The sequence below is a fragment of the Miniopterus schreibersii genome (assembly GCF_964146895.1).
Source record: "Miniopterus schreibersii genome assembly, chromosome: 5".
Classification (NCBI taxonomy): domain Eukaryota; kingdom Metazoa; phylum Chordata; class Mammalia; order Chiroptera; family Miniopteridae; genus Miniopterus; species Miniopterus schreibersii.
The window spans coordinates 57,575,282-57,584,893 of record NC_138106.1 but is presented as its reverse complement, the minus strand read 5'-3'; the positions used below and the strand labels follow the sequence as shown (position 1 = coordinate 57,584,893).

At 40.7% G+C, this 9,612-nt stretch overlaps 1 pseudogene across 1 annotated transcript; it reads right to left on the bottom strand.

Annotated features, from left to right (window-relative positions):
• Positions 1-6,193: 6,193 nt before the first annotated feature.
• On the bottom strand, positions 6,194-8,995 carry LOC308557476 (small ribosomal subunit protein eS4 pseudogene; annotated as a pseudogene). The gene is made up of 3 exons: positions 8,974-8,995; positions 6,525-7,038; positions 6,194-6,293 (listed from the first exon to the last, which is right to left on the bottom strand). The product of its transcript is annotated as a small ribosomal subunit protein eS4 pseudogene (transcript).
• Between the last annotated feature and the right edge of the window lie 617 nt (positions 8,996-9,612).

Here is a 9,612-nt window from a genome sequence, read left to right as displayed (position 1 = left end):
GAGATTGAAGAGGAATCTGCAATCCCCAAATGACATGGCTTAGTGAAGATGGCCTAGTTCAATTCTATGCTGGTCATACATATTCAAGACCCTTTTCTTTTTGGTATCCATTGGCTGCCTTTGTATTAGATAAAGGTGCCAGGAAGCAACGTAAGGTAGATTAAGGAAGAAAAAGGGAGGGTTATTATAAGAAAGCAGGGATAATACATGGAAATGAAGGGCAAGAATGAAGCCAGGCTTTGGAAAAAACCAGAAAGCAGGAAAAGGAAAGCCATCAGGGTCAACACAGTGCTCTGTGTCTTGCCTGCTCCTCTCCGAGCTTGTGGTCTGGCCTCTCCCTGTCCATCACAGGGCAGAACAGGCTACACCAGGGCTCACATTTTCTATGTTTAGTTTATGTACTTGTGGGTGGTTGCTTCATTGGCCAAATCTGGAAGCTCGGGGGAGAGAAATTGAGCAGTTTGAATCAATATCCACCTTTGTCTCAAATAGGGCAGGGGTGAGGGTCATATAGTAAAATAGAGCTGCCAGGGGCCCACCTCATATTCATGGGGGTTATTCTCAGAGAAGTGATTTGGTTTATGATCTAGGCAGGCACTTCGTAAGATAAACTACTATGTTTATTTCATGTTCAGCACCTAAAAACTGCTCAAGCCCGTGTGTGTTGTTCTGAGACAAAATGGTAAGTAAAAATAAAAAGATTTTTTTTCATTCACCTCTTGTATTAACTTCAAATAATATCTTGCAAATCCTGCTATTCTAAGTTAGTATAACGGAACAGTGAGGATGTTTTTTTCCCGTTGCTTTTTCAAAGATAGTGGAAGGGAGAGAGAGAGAGAAAGAGAGAGAAACACCGATGTGAGAGAGACACATTGACTGGTTGCCTCCCATGCCTGTTGGACCAGGGCTGGGTATCGAGCCTGCAACCTGGGTACGTGCCCTTGGCTGGAATTGAACCCAGGACCCTTCAGTCTGCAGGCTGACGCTCTAACCACTGAGCCAAAACAGCCAGGACTCTCTATGTTTTGAGGTAAATTTAAAGTAAATGAATAACAGGACAGACTTTATTTCATAGGTGTTTTGTAAGCAGTAGAACCTATGATACGTGTGTTTATAACTCATCATTGACACCCAGGGACAGATTTAGGATCTCCCATAACAATTTCCCTGTCATCAAACAACTTCTCAGACTGAAACCGGACACAATGGGTCCGGGCTGCCTTTCGCTACTTCAGCCAATTAAGCAGAGACAAGGTTGAATCATTTGAGCATTTATTTCATTATTGCTGGCAAATAGTGGGAGAGCAGTCAGTCACCCTGGAAATTCTGCTCTGACTCCCCTTGCCAGTTGGCTGATTATATACCAGGGAGGGAGAAGATAACTACCTGCAGCTGCGAGCTGCAAGTGTAACAGAAAGGGGAGAGGAGGGGCTGCAATCCGGCCTTCAGGGGCTCAAAGCCCCATAACCACGTGGCTAGTCTTCTCTGTATCGTAAAAATACGGAACGCTTCCCAAACTGCTCCATCCTTCCTCAGGGGCCATGCTAATCTTCTATGATGTTACAATCAGCTCAGCCCATTCTTGGGACCAAAGAATGGTCAGCGTTCCTGAGGTAAACTCCTGGAGGGAGTCAGGATCTGGGCACAGCAACAGAAGCAAAGCGTGCTCTGTCCTTGGTCTGCTCTCATAATGTATTTCTTTTCTGAGCAATGGACCCACTGAGGATCTTATCTTGTTACAGCCTTGTCTCACCCTCCAGTTTCCCAGGGTCTGTAAGAAAACTTATCTATAGTTAGTAAGGTGAATGATTATTAAACATCTGTGGCTCTCTTCTTATTATGTGCCATTCCCCACTATCAAGACCACATTGAAAGAAAAAAGAAAACTGGCAGACAATATCTAATCACCTCATGGGTGTATTTACAAAAGGGATGAAATGATCAGCCCATCTTTGCAGAATACACACCTTGTAAAAGAATTCCTCAGCAGTCTTTGGATTACCTGTGTTCTGATTGCCTCTGTGCTAAAGGCCGAGTCTGTCTCTACTGCGATTAGTTCAAAATGAAGAAAGTCACTGCAGAGTCAGTATTTGCATACCTGATCATGCCAACTAAGCCTTCTAGAATCTGGAAGAATGGCACTCAGATCAGTGTGTACAGAACCAGCATCTTCAGGCCAGCAGAAAGCAAATCTTGACGGAGACACTGCTTAGTTTTTAAAAGAAGAAAAAAAATTCATGTCTTATTATTGCTATTCACAGATCATTCCTGGTTGTGAGACTCCCAGTGATTAAGACTGAAACTGTTTCCATTCATCAAGATTTTTTTAAAATAAAAGATTGGTCACTTCTATGAATATACCCTAAGAATCCTGAAACACTACTCAGAAAGAATATATGCACCCCTATGTTCATAGCAGGGCAATTTACAATAGCTAAGATCTGGAAACAGCCCAAGTGCCCATCAGTAGATGAGTGGATAAAAAAGCTGTGGGATATTTGCACCATGGAATACTACGCAGCTGTAAAGAAGAAGGATCTCGTACCATTTGGGACATTATGGAGGGACCTGGAGAATATTTTGCTAAGCGAAATAAGCCAGGCAGAGAAAGACAAACATCACATAATCTCACTTATAAGTGGCATCTAAAGAACTTAATAAACTGATGAACAGAAATGATTCAATGACATGAAAGCATGGATCAGACTGACAAATCTCAGAGGGATGAAGGGGGTTGGGTGGGTGGAGGGGGAGGGGTAACCAAAGAATATATATGCATATATGCACAACCCAAGGACACAGACAATGGTGTGGAGAGGGACTGGGGAGGGGGGTGGGATGGGATGGAATGGGTCTTTGGGGAGAAAAAGGGACATCTGTAATATTTTGAACAAAAATATTGGTGATAGTGGTGGTCTAAGTTAAATGCACACCGGGTGATGAAGATGCTGTAGAGATACCACTTTAAATTGGGGCAAATTATTATGCATCAAGAAATATTAAATAGCCCAGCTAGCATGGCTCAGTTGTTGAGCATTGAGCTATGAACCAGGAGATCATGGTTCGATTCCCGTTCAGGGCACATGCCTGGGTTGCAGGCTCTATCCTCAGTAGGGAGCGTGCAGGAGGCAGGTGATCAATGACTCTCTCTCATCATTGATGTTTCTATCTCTCTCTCCCTCTCCCTTCCTTCTCTGAAATCAAAAATATTTTTAAAAAAAGAAATATTAAATAATATATAGTCAGTCTCTCCAACTCCCAAACAAATTAAAAGATTCAGTTCAAAAAAATCAACTAGGTAATTTCAAAACAGGATATAAAGTTTTAAAAATAATGAACTAGGTGACAGGAGTTTTAGATAATACAAGAAGCTGTTAGAGGATTCACATGAAACAAACCTGTGTCCTATCCACCCCCTGCAACTGATAGATGCCATTTAATTAAAAAATTATTTATTTTTGAACTGAGTATTATATTAAAAAAATGTTTTAAACCACTTTATTGAGGTCTGGCTGAAATACAAAATGCTGTACATACTTAATACATATGACTTGATGAGTCTGGAGCATTTGGTTTTCTAAAAAACCTGTTTAAGGAGAGTATGATTTGTTTTTGAAATATTGCCTTTGGATTTTTTGTTTGTTTTGTATTCAATTAATTTCTAATAAAAACACACACGAAGTCTTAAAGGTTATGTGGAAAATAGGACTATAGTGGATCTCGGCCCAGTGAATTACAATCACAGTTCACTAGACTGACAAGACTCAAGACAAAGAACAGATAAAAATGAACTCAAGGGTAACATCAGTAACAGCGTGGAGAGACCGTCAGGAAAGGTTAGGAAGTTACTGCTTAGGGTGGGCATGGTGGGCGGGTGGAGGGATATATATTTTCCTGAACTTAAATGGCAAATAAAAATAGAAGTTTTTTTCATATCTCTGTATTGACTTACACTGATACCTTGACAATCATGCTGTCTGAGTCGGAGTAACAAAACAAGATGCTTTCATTTATTTAATATAGTCCCGTTGGAGACTATGTTTATGATATGTCACTGTCATGTTTTATTCAGAATTTTTTTTTGTGTGAGGTATTATTCTGAAGTCTTTATCTTTTTTTCCTGAGACAGGGAGAGAGGTGCTAAATTAAAAAAAAGAAAAAAAAAGAAAAGACTAATCTAATTTCATATGCGTTCAAAATCTATTTTTATTTTGAAATTTCTCTGACATAACATTTTCCACTCTCTTTTTCTCTCTGTCCCCCTCTACATGTTTCCTGTTCCTTCCTTCAACTGATGTATTATTAGGAAGCTGTTAAAGCTCAAATGAGCAAATGTCTGGCTTTAAATGTAATGGGGAATTTCTTTTCTTTCTCGACTTTATTCGTATGCACATCCTGTCACCAGTGAATGATTTAATCATATTGGTTACCTCCAAAACTTACAATAATCTTACACCCAAATTTGTTGTTGGCTTAGCGTGGTCCCTGGACTGAGAATGGTTTGTGATCTAGTTCCGGATATTGATTGACCATATGCTTCTTTGGGAACGACGGCTGACCTGTTTCCTTAGGAGGGTAATGAGAAAATTGCTGACCTCCTCTCGAGAGAGGTTTGGCAAATAGAGAATAACAAAATGATTTGCATTAGAAACGCTAAGTATTCTTCTAAGTGCTTTTATTTTTCTTGGCACAGCAGTGTTCATTTGTGGACTATTTTATGGGAAGACTTCAGTACAGGTGACTTTGCTTTAGCCACTGCAGATATCTTGTTACCTTCAAGAGGACCTGACTAAAAGAGTTCTAGAACTACAAAAATGCCCTGACAGAGCCTGACCATGTCCCCGTTAGTGAGACATTAAGAGGTCCCATGCCATATTTCCCAGATGGATTCACTTTAATGCCTGCAACTTAGCCAGTGTGAATCCTTGTCTCCTCACTTTCAGGCAGTCTCCTAATTGGGTCATTCCTGGGAAGGGTAGAAAACAGTGTAATTGAGATCGGATGGGACTCAGCACAGTGAAGAGAATCTCAACGCCGCTGGCAGTGTCGCAGCCCAACACAAGCAGGGCAGCTGCAGTATTGGCAAACCCTTTAAAAATAAAATAAATGGGGGATCAACCAACATTTCATTTGTCACTGTCTCGGCAGCCCAAGGCAGAGTTCTGTTTCTCCAGCCGCGTCTTCAGATGGAAGCATGCGCTCCAGTCGCATTTGTTTTCCTGACAGTTCAGGTGGTGTAAGGTTCCACAGGCCAGCTGCAGCTCGCTGCTTCTCTCTGGTGCATCTTCACAGCCCTTTCCTCACAGCTCAAGGTTTCCAAGCACATGCGCGTTTGTGTCAGTAAAATACTTAGTTGCATTAGAATCTAAGACCTGCAAGGGTCCCCAGGCAGGGTTTAGCAGAAGTCATTCTAAAGAGATAGTTGGCTACCCTTTTGTAAAGCCCTTACACACACACACACACACACACACACACACACACACACACACACACACACAGCTAGAGAATCCATATGTCTCAAACTCTAGTGAAGGGTGTAGCTGTCCATACCTGTATCTTCTCCACCCTCACTGTCCCACAGTAAGTTCTAGCCTCAATTCTGATACTAGGCATATGTTTTGGGCAAGTCATCATCTCTGTGGAGATGATGTGGAGAGGCCTGTTAATAAAATAAAAAATAAAAATTCTCCTGTGATCCACACTGGTCTCAGATATTTCTGAGATCTGATTAAAATTTATGCAACGTACATGTCTGTGTAGGTCGCGGGCTTGATTATAGTTGATACTGTGGAAGTTGGATGATAGGTACATGGGTTCATTATGATATTCTCTGCTTGTGTATTTGAAGTACTCTATAATAAAAAGTTTTAAAATATAGTAATAAATAAAAACCTGTTCCGCCTTCTACTCAGTAGAGTTATAGGTGAGAATCAAGGAGGTAATATGTAAAAGTGTTTTATGAATAGTAAAACACAAGAACAAGAATATGTCAAAAAATATATCTTTAGAGTGCACACATTACACTCACCTTGTTTACTAATTTAAAAAATATAGTATAATCTCAGAGTTCCACAGGCCTATGGAATCAGACATAGTGGTGGTGTATCCCTGAGGAGTCTCCATTTTTCCCCCATGCTGTGTTATCTTTAATTAAGTACAAGGACTATTCTAATCATGTCACCTAGAGCTCATTTCACCCACTGCTCTGTTTGGCCACCAGTCTCTTGTCTCTCTCTGCAGCAATGGTGAAGTGGGTACCCTTTCTACAGGGAGGAGAAATCCATAGTTTTTTGCTTTTAACAATAACACACCCGGCCGGGTGTGGCTCAGCAGTTGAGCGTCGACCTAGGATCCAGGAGATCGGGGTTCGATTCCCGGTCAGGGCACATGCCCGGGTTGCGGGCTGCAGCCGACCAATGACTCTCTCATCATTGATGTTCCTATCTCTGTCTCTTCCTCTCCCTTCCTCTCTCTGAAATCAATAAAGATATATTTAAAAAACAACAACAACAACAACAAAACACACACAAAAAACAATAACAAAAATGTTGGAGAGCTGGGTGGCAAAGCTGTTGCTATTGCCATCTTTCAAATGAACTACGTCAAAAGAACCAGGGTGTCTCTCTGTTGGTGATCACACCAGTTCTTCCCAGGTTAGCACTTCCAGTCACCACACACAGGTCAACCAGTGTCAAATTTGATGAAATAAGTAATTTTGCCAGTTTCCAAATCAATCTGAATAGTATCATTCACCTTGATGAGGGGCTCAGGGCTGTGGATGGTGCAAGCATCATGGGTCATCAGATGAAGAATTCTTTTTGTGCCCACAAATATCTCTCACTTTGCACAATCCGTACTTGGCCTCATCAGGTGTCATATGATGAACAGTAAAGTGACCTTTGGTGTCATAGATCAGACATTAATTCTCTTCAGTCTTGTCAATGTTAATATCATCCATAAAATCAGCCAGATAGGTTATATCATCCTGGACCTTGCCATCAATCTTAATAAACCGCTACATGCAGATCTTTACTTCATCTCATGTTAGGGCTTACACGTCCTTGTTGATACAGGTCTTTTGAGTGGATGGGAAAATTGCTTGAAGGAGGTTTGAGGACTTACTTCTTATAAAGCCCAGGAGCCTCTGTTCTAATCCCTCCTCCACCTACAATCTGGTATTTGAACCCTGATGCCTAATTGTTGATTAGGCCTCAAGTTCATGCTCTCTGCCTTGGCAGCACTTGGTTACAAAACCTTAAGCAGAATATGTCCCTTACTTGCTGAGCCTTCTTGCTTATGTATCAAAATCTTTGGCCTCAATCTTGTCATCATATGATCCTGTGTAGATTTCCATCTGATCAACTCTATCTTTTGCCCAGACACTGCCCAGGGACCCCCTAGGTTAATTCACGCAGTCCTCAGCTATTTGTTGAGCACCTTTTATGTGATAGCACTCCTCTAGGTGCTAGCAAACAGTGCAGTTCAAATCTCTTCTCTCGTGGAATTTGTGCTGTAGATTTGGAGATTTTTTTTTTTGAACAAGTAATTAAATAATATAATTTCAGATAGTGCTAAGTGCCCAGGATAAAATAAACTGAGAGAAGGGTTTTGAGTTAGAGTTGTCAGGGAAGGTCTCTCTAAGAGGGAAATATTTAAATAGAAACCTAAGATGAGAAGGAGAGGTGGTAGAAATAATTGGCAGAAGATATGAAATAGTAAGTACAAAGGCCCTGAGGCAGGAATGAATTTATGTTTAAGTAATAACAAGGTCTCTGGCTGCATCGTAATGGTCAAAGGTCAAAGTGACAAAAGGTGAGGCTGGAGAGAGAGGGCCAGTGTCTAGGTCCTATAAAGCTTTGTAGGATATGATACAATGTTTGGATTATAGATACTGGTTGTTAGTACTGATCATATTTCCATCAGCCTAATTAGATGTTGCCATGTCACTTGAGACTATGTCACTTGTCACCTATTCAGTCTAATTAGGTGTTGCCATGTCACTTGATAACCCTACAGAAGCTGTGGCTCATTCTATGGTTCCCTATAGCGCTCAAAGGAAAGGTGTTCATAATATGTAAATTGTTTCTATTTCCTATAATTAATGCTCATAAAAATTATAGAAAACCTGTTTCTTTGCATTCTCTATCATCAAGGACTACCTTTCACTGAGCATAATTCTTAAAACCACCTGGGAACCACCCTCACCCCCAACTTGCAATCCTGTAGTTACCAGATTTTGCCACTAGATGGTGGCTGTATATCAATCAGTACTGCTAAACAATGCGCTTTCTATTTGACAAAGGAATCCAAGAATGAATTAATGTATTAAAGACACTAACAATATATATGTGCATTTAAAATTTCTTTGGTTAAAAATATCGGCAAAAGAAAAAGAGAGAGGAAAGGCATCACCTCATGAAGCTTGATTTTTGCTGTTACATTTCTCCTTGGTAGGATTTTGGCCTCTTTGAGAATGGTCTTGTGATGTAGAGTGCTATATATATGTCAGAAACCCAAGGCCATGGCTATGACTGGGACAGATTCCTCCTACTTGTCACTCACCCTACTCCTCAGCTGGGGTTCCCTGGAATATTTTCTTTTTGCCCTCATATATTTTCTCAACCATGAAGTATTTATGCTAATGATGCTCCAATTATATCTTCAGTTGGTATTTTCCAGACCTATAATTCCAACTGCTCTTAGATAGCAGATAGATGGCATTGGGTACTTCAAACTCAATAAACTTAAAACCAAACTGATCATCTTTGTTCTTTACTACTTCTTCTCTTGAAATATTTTTCTTCCTATCTCATTAATGGTGTTCCAACATAATCATTTGTCTTGAAGAAAAACCTCTGAGTTATTTTTTTCTACCTACTGCTCACTTCCCATATTCACTTTGCTTTGAGGTACTGCTGGTTTTTTTACCTCTGAAAGATATTGCAAATGAATTTATTACTTTTATTTTCTCACCTTCATCATCATTTCCATTCATGTAACATATTCTTAATCAAAGTCTGTTTTCAATTGTGCAGTCCACTGTCCACACAGTCTTCAGAAGGATATTACCAAAACTCAGATTTGAATGCATCGCTTTCTCGCTTTAAATTCTCTGCCCGGAGAACAAAGTCCAAACCCCATATTCTGCTGTTCAAAGCCTTCAAGATATGGCTCCATGCACCTTCCCAGCCTCTTTCTGGCCTCTCTACCACACAGCCATGGTATGTGTTCAGAGTCCCTGGGCCATGCGCTCTTAAGCCTGTGTCCATTGGCACATGCTTCTTATCCTAGAACTCCTCTCTCCTCCCCTTTTGGCCTCCAATTTTCTGTCTTCCCCTCAAAGGTCTAGTAAAGCTTATCCCTTCCTTCCACAAAACTCTAGAAGTAGGGGATGTCTACCTTAGGGCCCCCACTGATCGTGGTGCACACATCCACTATAGCATTTGTCTAGTGGCACTGTACTTAATTATATACCTGCACCCTCCTACTGAACTGAGACTTGCTTTCCAGCAGAAAGTGTCTTTTGCCATCTCCGTGTCTCCAGAAACTTGCATAAGCCTTGGAAAGCCTTTGAAAGTGCTCAGTATCTCTTGTTTTAATGAATGGACAAAT